At 42.5% G+C, this 15,533-nt stretch overlaps 1 long non-coding RNA gene across 1 annotated transcript; it reads left to right on the forward strand.

Moving 5' to 3' along the window:
• Positions 1-1,614: 1,614 nt before the first annotated feature.
• LOC307138352 lies at positions 1,615-2,888 on the forward strand. Its single transcript, XR_013818013.1, has 2 exons — positions 1,615-1,723; positions 2,288-2,888. It is a non-coding gene; the product is annotated as an uncharacterized lncRNA (long non-coding RNA).
• Positions 2,889-15,533: the final 12,645 nt, after the last annotated feature.

Here is a 15,533-nt window from a genome sequence, read left to right on the forward strand (position 1 = left end):
TTTCACGCACAACCATTTCTAGGGTTTACAAAGAATGGTGTGAAAAGGGAAAAACATCCAGTATGCGGCAGTCCTGTGGCCGAAAATGCCTTGTTGATGCTAGAGGTCAGAGGAGAATGGGCCGACTGATTCAAGCTGATAGAAGAGCAACTTTGACTGAAATAAACACTCGTTACAACCGAGGTATGCAGCAAAGCATTTGTGAAGCCACAACACGCACAACCTTGAGGCGGATGGGCTACAACAGCAGAAGACCCCACCGGGTACCACTCATCTCCACTACAAATAGGAAAAAGAGGCTACAATTTGCACAAGCTCACCAAAATTGGACAGTTGAAGACTGTAAAAATGTTGCCTGGTCTGATGAGTCTCGATTTCTGTTGAGACATTCAGATGGTAGAGTCTGAATTTGGCGTAAACAGAATGAGAACATGGATCCATCATGCCTTGTTACCACTGTGCAGGCTGGTGGTGGTGGTGTAATGGTGTGGAGGATGTTTTCTTGGCACACTTTAGGCCCCTTAGTGCCAATTGGGCATCGTTTAAATGCCACGGCCTACCTGAGCATTGTTTCTGACCATGTCCATCCCTTTATGACCACCATGTACCCATCCTCTGATGGCTACTTCCAGCAGGATAATGCACCATGTCACAAAGTTCACTGTTCTAAAATGGCCCCCACAGTCAACAGATCTCAAACCAATAGAGCATCTTTGGGATGTGCTGGAATGGGAGCTTCGTGCCCTGGATGTGCATCCCACAAATCTCCATCAACTGCAAGATGCTATCCTATCAATATGGGCCAATATTTCTAAAGAATGCTTTCAGCACCTTGTTGAATCAATGCCACGTAGAATTAAGGCAGTTCTGAAGGCGAAAGGGGGTCAAACACAGTATTAGTATTGTGTTCCTAATAATCCTTTAGGTGAGAGTATATCTTAAGTATTGTTGATTTGTTTTAATGTATTTTATCTGACATTACACCTGCCCAGGGACTACAGTTAAAAATTAGTTATGTAACTCTATACTGTATAAATAAATAAATAAAAATAAAAGCCAATTAAAAAAAAAATAAATAAATAAATAAATCAAACATTCCCTTTTAAAAACCTAACAATTGACACTAGGGGGTGGTAACTTCCTCAAAATTTAGTTCAGCTTCTAGAGAAAGTTATATTAGGAAGCCTTAGATGTTTTTTAATTTCTGCATTGTTGATCTGCATTTTCAGCAGAATATAATTCAGAATTAAAATCAACAGCAATAGTTATTATTATTTTTAGCTAGACAGATTTATTAAAACAAAAATTTTGAATGCAATGATTTGCAATTGATCTTACTTCCCAACAACTATAGCAATATAATATTTTATGTTTTACGTATGTGTTTTTATTTTATGTTTGGCTAGTTAATCACACAAATCAAGTGCTAAGAGCTAATTTAGAGTGATTTTAAACCATCTACATTATTATTAAATGCAATGTATCGCTCATATTACACCAGACAGGGTAAGAAGACACATTGAATGTTTGATTCTGACTTCTCGCTTCATGCCAAGAAATGTTTGCGGTGCATTTCCAAGAAACGAGGTGAATTTTCAGACCTTCCTCTTTTCAGGCTCATAAATATCAGTTGAGTGAGCGTCGGCGACACAGCTCCAGCTCAAACTCTTTCGCCACACTCTTTCAGACCCTTTCACCACACAAACTCAAGAACAGCGCAAAGGTAAATCTACATTGTCTTCAAATTAAGCCATATCATTCCATAAATTATGTCTAATGCATGAAAGTATTATTAATGTGTTTTTTTATGTTGAAGTTTTTCTTTTTGTTTGTCTTATTCTGTGTAACGCTGTGAAAAGCCAACCCGACCTCACAGCAATTCGTACAGATATTTTAAGAGGTGGCTAATTTGTACAAATTGATACGAATTTTGTTTTTTTTGAGTTGGTCAATTTGTCTGAATTCGTTTAAATGGCCAAACCTCAAACTACCCTAAATCTACCCATCACTGCTGTATAGACAAATCGTACGGATTCCTACAATTGAGGTTGTGCGAATTAGCCACTTCGTACAAATACGTACGAATTGATTGTGAGATAGCATAGGAAAAACAGATAACTTTGTCATTTAAAAATGACAGTGGCTAGTGGAACTATATTCTATTTACACATGTAAAAGTAGCAGTTCTTTGCAATATGAGTAAATAGTAATTACATGCGATTTATACTACACTTTCATACTCAATATTTACTTTCTCGTCCTGCTCTTTTCTCCCGTTGTTCCTCAGGATGAGATCTGCAGCCCTTCTCCTGCTCCTCTGCATTCTGGCTCTCAGCGATGGTGCTAGTCCATTTGATTATTTCAAGAGAAGACACGTTATTTCAAATAATTTCAAAACTGATGAGATAGCATCTTGGATAAATGAACTTCCGAAAAGAGAGCTCTGTGAATCTTCCCCCATATCCTTCATCCAGGGTTCACCAAATTCAATTAAACAAATCTGTACAACTGGCACTCAAGTGACTGGGGGAAATAACTATTTCCAAAGTACAGGAAACTTCCGAGTGTACAAGGTCAAAGGCCACATGGGAAGTAATGGTGTGTGCATCATTGATTACTGTTATAAGGTCACCAATCGTGTAACTGTTGCCTGTTCACAATATGAACCTTTGCACTATGTGGGACCAAATATTAATCAAGGACAACCTTGCTATTAAACCACATCATTTGCTAGTAGTGCGACTGCAGAACAATATGTGGCTTGAAATTATGCTGTACTAATACAAATGACCTGTGCATTAAAAAATGCTGTCACATACATGTTTCAATCTGATATAATCATTCCACAAAGCAATGTAATCTCAATAAAAGCTTAACGCAGAGTTTCATATCATCTCTGTCCTTTATTACATCATATTGATAATCTGTCAGGTATGATTTGATGCAAAGCATCACAAACACTTGAACATAATGTCTGGATGTCACTCATTTCATTAGACCAAATGTTTAAAATGCAATCTCTTCATTAATGTCACTTTTCATGGCTGAAGTCTCAGCTAGTGTTGGAGGTTTTTAGTGGATTTATGCAAGCCGGTGCTGCTTAACTTCACAGAGGTGTAGAGAATAACTATGTATGATAATAACAACAACAATAAAGTAAACAGAAATAACAGTAGAATACTCAATGACAATATACATGTTTAAAAAGATGAGACTTATTCAAACAGTCCAGAGTTGGGGAACTTCTAATCAGCAAAGAAAGAGAATAACCGTGGAGCTGAAAGAATAAAAGCTCGATCTGAAGAGGACAAGAACCAGAAGAGTGGAGAGAGCGAGTGGGAGCATAAAGGGTGGTGAAAGCTTGAAAAACAGTGTCAGTGTCTCATTTCATTGTCCCATTTGGCCCCACTTTATATTAGGTGGCCTTAACTACTATGTACTTACATCAAAAAATAAGTACAATGTACTTACTGTGTTCATATTGTACTGCAAAACACCTTTGCGATATTGAGGTGGGATACAGGTAAAGTTATGGACAGGTGAGGTGGTATGGGTAAGTTTAAGGGTAGGGTTGGGTGTAAGGGAAGTGTCAACAGTGTAATTACAGATGTAATTACATGCAGTTTTTTTTTTTCAAATGTAAGTACAATGTAAAAACATACATGTACACAATAAGTGCAATGTATCAAATGTTAGTACATAGTAGTTAAGGCCACCTAATATAAAGTGGGTCCCTTCATTTTCTACAATAAAGCAGCTCTCCAGTGTGTTCATGTTTTTGCTCGCATCTGACCTCGGCAGACTGAACAGAAGATTTCCTCATGAAAGAAGGCGGAGCCTCAGCACTAGAATCAGATGAGAATCTTATAGGACAAGACATAAATATCCTATAAGACCACTTCTAACAAAATCCTATAAGAACGGTTCCAAAATATGATAGAAATTCCTGTACAGGTTTCTTATTGCAATCCTTTAGGATTTTTTGAAAAGGGCGGGACACTTTGTAGACAAAAAACAATGCATTCACCAAAAAGACTAAAGGGAGCATTTCGCATATACCAGGGTAAGACATTTCTTTCAACTACAAAAGACACCCAGGTTTCCTCCATAGTCTGCACTGATAACACATGCCCACTACAAAATACCACACTAGAACAGCTCACCGCAGAGATAATTGGCGCCAAGATCAAAATCCTCCACCTTTGCCCCCTAAAGCACAGTCTCAGAGATATGCCTATCACATGCACCAAAGTGATGTGTGACAGATGTGACGCACATTACAAAGCAAATGTTATATCTGTCCACACATCTGCCAGATTAACTATTCGGACCACATCTAATATCATAAAACTGGTCAACATTGAAAACCACATAATCCAGACAGCTGTGCAGATTCCCCACACCTCCACACCAGACACGATCACTGATTCACTATTGAACCTCCCAACTATGAATTTTACCCTTCACCACGACTATGTCACCGAGCTCACCTATCCCCCAGCCTACCCATCCATAAACCAGACAGCCACCCCAATGGTAACAATTTCACCACCCACACCTACCCCAAGTTCAGATCTACAAGACCTTGAGTTGCTTCTAAAAGAGGACTTTCCCTCAAACTCCCCAACCCAACCCACCACACCAACACCCCAACTGTCTCATCTCCTCCTCACCCCATTGATAGTGATGTTATCCCAGCCACTCCACAAAGTAAATAGAACCCATTGTTTTTCCTCTCAAAGCATGCGCGCAATACAATTTTCATTCCAGGAGCCAATTCAATCCTATGTTTTAACTGCAAATATTTGATTTTGTTATAAATTTATGTAACAATTTAATTTCTGGATGCATTTTATCGCATTAATTTTTTTTGCTGTTTATAATGTAAACAAGTGAATTTGTGTAAAGCGTACTATTTTTGGCTGTTACAAATAAATTTCCATTTCAAAGCTCTATCCTTTCTCTTTATTTAAACGGCCTACAGACAAAATGCTTTCATTAAAACAGCTTTTTTAAAATATACATATAAAGTTTTAAATACTGACGTTTTATTTGCATTATGCAGACACCTTGAATGCCTATTGTAGTACCTTGTGGTGCAGTGAGTGACAACCTTAATGTTCACCTTGCATTTTGAAGGGTAAGTTAAAGAACCCAAATCCACTTTTATTTAAAGGGAACTCAATACTAACATAAACCAACTTAACATCTGTAAACTTGACCATAAACCTTGGTTTAACGTGACATGCACTCACCAAACAGCATTGACAGAGCAACCATGTTAAAAGACAATGGTAACCTATAGGGCTATATAGGACCTACATATCTAAACAAGGAACACCTGTGGACCAAGAACCAAGTGTCACATGACCTGCACACAACACATGAAGCTCTCCTTAGCAGCCTAGGTATTTGTCAACTGAGTAGTGCATCTTTGTTTTGACCATGGGTTAAAGTCCTGAGTGGACCATGCTCAGTCCGAAAGAGGTACTGTAGCCTCAAATGGTGTAAAATTGGCTTCTAATTGACATACTTTTTAACAAAAATCTTCTATGAATGCAAGTAAGTTATTAGAAAAATTGCATTCGAATCTGAATCTTGAGATCTTCCCAGTGGCTCAATAAGATGACTGGCAGACTCTGAATCAAAAGGTCATAGTTTCCAGCCCAGTCTGTGTCAATATTTTGAAATTGTGTCATTTTTATGTGGGTAAGCATTGTACTTATCCAATTTCCTCTTGTAATATAAATGTGTTTTTGTTCATTTTGAGTTCATTCTCACCTTTATTTCTACACCACAAGCCACTAAGGTAGTGGGTTCAAATCCTATGTGGTACATTCCCAGACCACAAGAGACACTGTGGCCAATAGTGGTGCAAAAGTTGCTTCTGTTCTAGACATTGTGTCTTTCTGAGAATTATCTCATGTGGACTTATTAAATAAAACATGCAGTGCATTTATATACAAAATCTTCATTTTCAGTTTATAATCATTCGAACTATGGAACTTTGGCAGCTTTGTAAACTTGTTCTGCCCAGTGGCATAATGAGATGAGTGACGGGCACCGCACTCAGAGATAGTAGGATCCATTCTGCCTATAGTGTCACAACAAAATGGACAACAGGCACCAGGGCAACTTTATAAAATCGTCTCTGCATTTTGCGCTACAGCCCCTTCTGGGCTTGGCTCCGTAAAACTGCTTGCAGTTCTTGTTAGGGTCCTGAAAGGGCTGTAGCCTCTCTTGTATCTGTTGGTTTACTTTATTATTATTATTCTTCCTGAATGGGAGTCAATGGCAGCCCTATGAACCGTAAGTAGGAAAATGATGAAATTTGGCAACATTGTAGAGATGTTCATCAATAGTAAATGTACCAAATTTGGAGTCTCTACAACCAACTCCATAGCGCCACTACCAGTTCAAAAATTCAACATTGAAACTGTTATAACTGTTGAACCCTTTGAGGTAGAAAAATAAAACTTAGTACACCTGATTCCTCTCATCATGCTGATCACATTCATCATCTTGCATTAAAACTCCACCCATTACAGTAGCAGCCATTTTGAAAAGTACAGTATTCAGTTTTTTCGCTACTCCTCCTTCAAAATGTATCCAATTTTGTCAAAATTTGCTCACATGAACTTTAGAGAAAACCGCACAGAAATGACTGAACAGATTCTTTTTTATTCTTTGTTCAAAAGTTATGATGTCATGAACTTAAAAGGTTGACCCAAAATTGGTTCTGAGGCTGTATCTCGGCCAATTTTTGATCAATTGAAACAAAAATGGGTACACTTCATCAGACCCATAATCTGAGGGTCCATTCCAAAGTTGGGAACAGTGCCACCTATAGGTAATGAGATATGAAAAATTGCTGCTCATAACTCCTGAACGGTTCATCATAAAATCATAATATTGGTGTCTATGGATTCCTTGAATCCGTGGATACTTAATATGTCAGGATTGGATGAACCTTGTGTCCGCCATTTTGAATTTTGTCATAAATTGCAATATCTTTCAAAATATTTGACATATCTGCACAAAAATTGGTATGCATGAACGACAGCATGTCCTGAACATACCTGAGAAGTTTCCGAACAGCGCCACCTAGTGTTCCAGAGATATAAGATTTTTTGCTAAAACGTTTGTAACTTTTGAAAACATTGTCCAAATTTTGTGTCATTTTGTTCCCTGGCTTATGCCGATTCCGACGATATCTCATTTGTCATTTTCCAAACATGTGACTGTCCGCCATATTGAAACAAGTGAAAAACTGTTTTTTTGCTACTCTTCCTTCAAATTTTGTCCAAAAAATTTGGACCGAGCCGCACAGAAATGACTGAACAGATTTTTTATATTTACTACCGTTCTTGAGAAATTAGTCTCTGAAGTTGAACCTGCCTGTGTTTGTGTCTTTGGTAATTGGTTAATTGCAAAATGTGCTTCTGTTCCAGACATTGAGTCTTTCTGAGATTGACCTTACTTTAACTTTTTAAATATTTTAAATATTAAATGCTGTGCATTTATTTTAAAAAAAATCTTCATTTTGAGTCGATTCTCTCTAAAACTATGGAACTTCGGTAGAAGTTCAAATACACATCTGCCCAGTGGCGCAACAAGATGAGAGACATGCTCCTGAACCAGCAATATGGGGGTTTGAGTCCAGTGGGGGACAACTTTATAAAATTGCCTCTGCATTGCGCTACAGCCCTTTCTGGGGCTTGGCCCCATAAAACTGCTTGCAGTTCTTGTTTAATTTTGTAATTGTTTAAGGAATGGAGGGCTTTACGGCAACAGCAAGACGCAGAATATGCTCTGTCCCTAATAACTGATCAAGAAAAGGTGTTTATTTTTTTATGTAATAATAACAACTTGATTATTATGGATTAATTTAAAGTATTTATGACATTACTTTTTTTTCTTGACCTCAGTAATGTTAGTTAAAAAATTGCAACAAAAGAGTTTATTACTTATTTATTCATTTATTATTATAGTCTCCATAATTTCTCATAAGAGGTGTCATTACAAGCAACAACACTCTTGAAACAAGTCTCTAAACATTCATTACACGTTTCTTAAATCCAGTGTCATGTTTCCTATAACAACAGGATCACAGGATACGTGAAGCAGAAGAAAATGAACAGAAGTGCTTAAAGGTAGAACTTTTGTACTAGCTTTGTTTTATTTTTCAGAATCCAGTTTAAGGAGAAAATAACAACGGTGATGACTTATGAATTTGCACGTGGTTTGTCTTAAAGCATATTAAAAACACCACATAAAAATTAGATATTCATCCCAGGGCATCTTTAATTTTTTCAGATAATTGATGAAAGAAAAAACCCCCGAGGAACCTGCTATCAGCAAGCTTTATTTAGACCGGAGAATCCAGAGGAGACGAGTGTTGGAGGAACGGCACATTTCAGCGGGATCCGCGCTGACTCATCGGCTGCCTCTGCAAACAGAGAAAAACTGCTGTTTTCACAGCAACGGGCAAACTGTTGGTCTGGTTGGGCGTTTTTTTCCTGTTTTGAGTACAGGCACGGGCTGCACAACAATCCCGTGCGCTGTCGCGTTTCCCCCTGAGTGCTTCAGCACAGAGCGTTTCCTCACAAAAAGAGTTCACGGGTGACGTGCCGTCCTTTTCAGGATGTCTTACCACCCGTGCGTTTCTGGATGCGGTCGTTCCCTGTCCCCTGCTGACGGTCACAATCGCTGTCTCACGTGTTTGGGCATACAGCACGCTGAGGCGGCGTTTGTGGATAGTTCGTGTTCCCACTGCGGGAACATGACTATCGCGGAGCTAAGATCGAGACTCTCCTACCTCCGGGCTGGGGGAGTCCCCTTACCCATCCCACGAACCAGGGCTGCCCCTAACCCGGGTGGACCTGCTTCTTTGGATGGCCAGGGTGATCTGAGGATCACGTTTAGGGCAAACCCGCCGAGTCAATCTCCGCAGGCCCCTATTCCCTCTGCTCCGCAGCCGGTAGAGCCTCCAGGAGAACCCGCTGGACCCTCCCACGGGAGACCAGTGGTGTCTTTTGGAGCTCCAGCAGATGAACAGATGTCAATCGCTGCATCGGAGGGGGAGTTTCAGTCCTCGGGGGATGAAGGTTCAGTCGTACTGCCTCCCTCTGGGAGAGTGGCAACGGCTGCACCGGACCCTGAGATGGCTGCTATGCTTTCCCGGGCCGCCGAAAGGGTTGGGCTCGAGTGGAACCCTCCACCGTGTCCCGAACCCTCTAGGTTGGACGATTGGTTCCTCGGGGTGGGTCGCGCTGGTTCTCAGCGTCCCGCCCCGACACCTTTCTTCCCGGAGGTGCATGAGGAGCTCACGAGGTCGTGGACGGCACCTTTTTCTGCCAGAAACCGGCCGAGTGACTCCTCCCCCCTCACTACCCTCGACGGCGGGCCAGCCAAGGGTTACGTGGGAATCCCGCCAGTGGAGCGCGCCGTCGCGATGCAACTGTGTCCGGCGACCGCCTCTAACTGGCGCGGTGACCCGCGTCTCCCGTCCCGGGCCTGTAAGTTCTCTTCCAGTCTGACTGGGAAGGCTTACAAGGCCTGCAGGCAGGCTGCGTCCGCTTTGCATGGCATGGCGTTGCTTCAGGTCCACCAGGCCCAGGCACTCCTTGACATGCACGAGGGTAGGCCTGACCCAGAGCTCCTCCGGGAGCTCCGGACGGCGACGGACCTCGCCCTCCGGGCGACGAAAGTCACCGCCCGTTCCATCGGTCAGGCGATGTCCACGCTTGTGGTCCAGGAGCGTCATCTCTGCGCAAGTATGCGTTTCCCCCAGTGAGCCTTCTTGCGCAGACACTGTGCAAAGTCAGGGAGGACGAGGAGCAGGTCCTGTTGGTCGCTCCGTATTGGCCCAACCGGACTTGGTTCCCGGAACTAGTGCTCCTCGCGACAGCACCTCCCTGGCCCATTCCTCTGAGACAGGACCTCCTGACTCAGAGACGGGGCACCCTATGGCACCCGCGTCCGGACCTCTGGAAACTCCATGTTTGGTCCCTGGACGGGACGCGGAGGTTCTAGGTGACCTACCGCAAGCGGTAGTTGACACCATCACTTCCGCTAGAGCCCCCTCTACGAGGCGCCTCTATGCGTTGAAGTGGAACCTGTTCGTCGACTGGTGCTCTTCTCGCCGAGAAGACCCCCGAAGATGTTCGATCGCTTCTGTGCTTACCTTTCTACAGGATGGGTTGGAGCGAAGGCTGTCTCCCTCCACCCTCAAGGTCTATGTCGCCGCTATCGCCGCTAATCATGAGCTCGTAGATGGAAAATCTCTAGGTAAGCACGATCTGATCGTCAGGTTCCTTAGGGGAGCAAGGAGATTAAATCCTCCTCGTCCTCCCTCTATACCCTCTTGGGACTTAGCTCTGGTGCTAACTGCACTACAGAGAGAACCCTTTGAGCCTCTGCAGTCAGCTGAGTTGAAAATACTGTCGTTAAAGACTATACTCCTGATTGCGTTGGCCTCCATCAAGAGGGTAGGGGACCTGCAGGCATTTTCGGTCGACGAATCATGCCTGGAATTCGGGCCCGGTAACTCTCATGTGATCATGAGACCCCGGCCTGGATATGTGCCCAAGGTTCCCACTACTCCCTTCCGGGATCAAGTGGTGAGCCTGCAAGCGCTGCCTTCGGAGGAGGCAGACCCAGCCCTAGCTTTTCTCTGTCCCGTCCGTGCTCTCCGGACTTACGTGGACAGAACGCAAAGCTTCAGGACCTCAGAGCAGCTCTTCGTCTGTTACGGAGGACAGCAGAAGGGAAAGGCTGTCTCCATGCAGAGGATGGCCCACTGGATAGTGGATGCCATCGTCTTGGCTTATCAGTCCCAAGACGTGCCCTGCCCGCTCGGGTTAAGAGCCCACTCCACTAGGGGTGTTGCCTCTTCCTGGGCGCTGGCTCGTGGCGCCTCGCTGACAGATATCTGTAGAGCTGCGGGCTGGGCGACACCTAACACGTTCGCTAGATTCTATAGCCTCCGTGTAGAGCCGGTGTCTTCCTGTGTGCTCACTTCCCATAGTCAGTAACACCGAAGTACCCGTTCTAGTGTCGGCTTGCTGCGCCATTCCCTCCCCTATGGTAGACGGATGCGTGCGCTTATTCTGCTCCAGTCGAGTTCCCCGGAACGGCGAACCCTGTTGAGTCCTCCGCAACCCGCGGCAGTCGGACGTGGCGGAGCGTTCGACGCCAGGTCTAACACTCGTATGCATTGGTGGAACTTGTGTTAGGCTGGGTTCCGTATGTAGTGACCCCCACGGCGGTCCCATATGTGTATTCTTCCACGGTACGGCTCCCTACGGCGAGCCCGTGTCTTTCCCTCGGCAGAGTTCCTCTGCCGTCCCAGGTACGTGTTGTCTCCCTCCTAATTGGCCGGGGCCACCCCTGGGACTTCCGTATGTTGTGCTGCCCACGGCCAGCCCATACGTGTATTCTCCACATGTTAACTCCCTCTGGGCATGATGTGGCTTCCGCAGCTGCCTTCACAGGCACGCTTTCCCAGCGTTATCCAATACAGTCAGCTGAATGTGTCTTGCGGAACAGCAGCTTTGACTCTCCCTGCGTGAACCTACCCGCCCGCATCAGATCGGGGTCTGTGGGGCTCATCGCTGGGCGCTGGAAGTGGTAGTAACTATGGCGTTTTCCATAGGGGATCCCAATTACGTCGAACGTGACCGACTGAATGGGAACGTCTCGGTTACGTATGGTAACCCTCGTTCCCTGAAGGAGGGAACGGAGACGTACGTCCCGTCGCCACAGTTGCTGTACCATCACTGCAGGTCGAGCCACTACGCGTGGCTCCTCAGTGAAAAACAGCGTGCATTCGCTCTCGCTTCCTGTTTATACCCGCGGCGCGGGGCGGAGCGCGAGATGCAAATCTCGCACGCCAATTGTTCATTGGCCGGTTCTAGATAGCTCGAAGCTGATAGGGGCTCCCAGAAGTGATCCCAATTCGTCGGTACGTCCGACGTACGTCTCCGTTCCCTCCTTCAGGGAACGAGGGTTACCATACGTAACCGAGACGATTTCTGAGAGACACTTTTTATACCCAATCATGTTGCCAATTGACCTAATAAGTTGCAAATTGGTCCTCCAGTTGTTCCTTATATGTACATTTAACTTTTCCGGCCTCTTATTGCTACATGTCCCAACTTTTTTGGAATGTGTAGCTCTCATGAAATCCAAAATGAGCCAATATTTGGCATGACATTTCAAAATGTCTCACTTTCAATTTGATATGTTATCTATATTCTATTGTGAATAAAATATAAGTTTATGAGATTTGTAAATTATTGCATTCCTTTTTTATTCACAATTTTACAGTCCCAACTTTTTTGGAATTGGGTTTGTACAACAAACAAAAAAACAGCATAAGCCGTCAGTGAAATGATTGCAGACTAAAATGTATGTTTATTTTTAATCAGTTAAGGAACGTTAGGTCTAGCATTCTGCTTTGAATCATACACAGATAAAGTAGTGGGTTAGATTACATTTATTTGAATGAATGAACTAGCATTTATTTGAATTATATAGAGATGCAGGGACTGTTCAGCCTCTTAACAACCAGGAAGCTGTGCTTTTAATTTCTTAAAAATGGCAATGTAACCCCCTAGTTGAGAAATATAATGTAGCGATTCAGTAGCTTAAGTTTTTTTTTTTTTTTTTTTTAAATAAAGGTTGTGGGGCAGCATTAAGTTTCTGTGCAAGTGAATTATATGTTCAGGGCATTGATATAGAGTTTTAATGCACACTTTACAGCTAATCAGAATCAAATATTCAGACAGAGCATGGTATAATTGACATTTATTCAGTGCAGTAAACCAGATAAAACCTTATGCAACATTGTTGTATTAGTGTGAAATAAAAATTTTATGAGCGGTACGTTTTTTTTACAAAGTTTTGGGGTTTTCAGGTCCTCTTTGAGTTTGTTGGATCACATAACTGTGCAACAGAGTTTTTCTTCATCCGGGAAATAACATCAGCCCTGTCAATTATAAGCACTGCCTCTGGAACACTTCTGGACCACAACATAACTTTGCCATTAAATATTCATGTTCAATGGTTGCACATGGTAGCCTGGCTCCGCCCTCCTACATTCTTCCGCTCAATTTTCATTTTGCTTCAGTACTCCGTCTGGTACTGCTGTATATGCCCGAAACAATTTTTTACCGGTCCAATCAGCGAACAGAGGGAGTGGCTGAGAGCGATGACGTTGATGTTGTGCGCTAGTTTGAGTTGTAGTTCAGTAATGGCGGCAGTGAAAGATGCGAGTGTGTGGCACTGGCACCGCTGACGAATGTCCAGAAGTTAAAGCCGGAGTGTGGCGAGGTGGACGAGCGAGGGAGATCGGTGTGCGTGATTGAGAATGAGACACACCAGTCTCGAGTCCTCTCATGAGGGAGCACGGAGGCATATAAGGACGAGAGAGGACCAGGCCTGGATTTTAAGTTTTTGTTTTGTTTACGTTTTGTTATGTATTTGCGTGGCAGACGTCCGGGAGGGGCTGCCGCTTTTACTTTCATTTTGTGTTTATTATTTGATTAAAAGTTATTAAACGCTCGCCGGTTCCCGCCTCCTTCCCTGAACAAACGAACTCCGTTACACGGAGCAAGAACAATCACTGCTGAGTTTTGTTGGTGGCCATGATGTTGTGGAGGAAAAGTGATGATGATGATGATGATGATGATGATGATGATGATGATGATGATGATGTTTTCCCGGAGGAAAAGTATTTTTCAGCTCGCTCAGTTAGTGGTGAAGGAGTTGGCTGAAGCTGTCCGTCTCCCACCACCCGCGAGAAAAACCCAGGCTGAATTACCGACCGCTTTAGACAAACACCAAGGTCGTGTGGTAATGTAATTGCTCTCCGAATCTACATCTCTGAGTTTTCAAGAATATATCACTTCAAAATTCACTGTTTATATCCTTTTTTGACCCCTGCAGAGCACCGTGCGGTTGCGTGCGCTGTAATTTGCATTTCTAGACTTGTATTTCTTTAAATGCTCGCAAGTGTTTACAAGAGCAAAATATTTCATCACCACTCAAAAAATGAAAGAAGAAAAACACGTAAACATTTGAATTGGGCTGTTATTTACCGCAGCATTTATTCTTATCATACCAAGCATATGACATTTTATTTACAGCATATACAATCATGTTATGATTGCACGAGATATGCACCACGAGAGCACCATTCCGATCACAAAACTCTCCACCGTGAATAAATTACAATCCGAATGCACAAGGTTTTATCACTGACACTGAGGTGGTGGTGCACAGTTAATGTGAGAAACAGAGGCGAACGGCGCACAACATACGTCACAACCAAACGTTAGCGATTGGTTAGGCAGAGTGGCCGCCTTCAAGGAAGTAAACGCTTGTCAATGGAGAGTGGCCAGACTCTATGTACAAATGAAATGTACGGGAGTCTGGTAAGACCAGGCTAGTTTAAAATGGTAAGCAAATGTCAATTTTGTTTTGAGATGTCAATATTACATTACATCTAGTGATGAGATGTTAAAGAGATGGTGGTAAGCTACACCATCGTATTGTCATTTGTATTAGAGCCCGACCGATAAAGGATTTTTAAGGCCGATACCGATACAAATATTTGGTCACTTAAAAATCCGATATTCCGATATATCAGCCGATATATATTAAAAATAAATAAATAAAATAACAGAAACGCGTAAAAAACACTTAAACAGATTTCCCTTATACATTAGTTATAAGTAGTTATTCATGATCCCTCAGCCTCTCTAAAATAACATGATAATGCAGTTTAAAAATAAACTTGTTTTATTGTCACAACAGAACAGAGGAACATAAAAATATATTAAAGTTCTGATAAATAAAATGTATAAAAATACAAACTTAAGATATGAAACTTAAAGTCGTTTGGACGAAAACACAATAACAAAAACAAAAAATCTAAGTTACCAGTATTAATAGATGTGGTAAGCTTTATAAATATAACTTTGAGCAAGACTGGAAAAAAATATTCAGTTAAGTTCTAGAAGTTCTGATAAATAACAACAACAGCAAAATATAAACTATATACAGTATAAATATGAGCCACCTTATAATTACAATGTCAACTTGCTTATCCCTTTACATGCACTCTTTTAATTCTATCCATCAAGCTACAACAAACCATTTTCAATCATCATTTGCTGCCTGCCTTCTAAAATCTACTACTGATGATGCTGTAAATCCATTATTTGACTCGTTAATGCGGCGTCTGAACGAAGTCACGCACTTTCGTTCACTCTTCACGAGCCTAACTTATGATTTACAATGCAGGGACTGGAACTACAAATATACTAGTTATAAATACAGTAATCATTACTTTATTTAGGCAGAATAAGTTTGTTGTGATTTCCAAGGCGCATTAATGTTAGCGGTCTCCCACTGATAGCCATGGCATTAGCTAGCTTTGTGGTTAGCGTCTATGATAAGTTATAATTTAGAAATATGTATACTTTTTCAAAATAACGGGCAGGGGAGAGATGATACGTCTCATGCTG

This window comes from Gobio gobio (genome assembly GCF_949357685.1).
Source record: "Gobio gobio genome assembly, chromosome: 1".
Classification (NCBI taxonomy): domain Eukaryota; kingdom Metazoa; phylum Chordata; class Actinopteri; order Cypriniformes; family Gobionidae; genus Gobio; species Gobio gobio.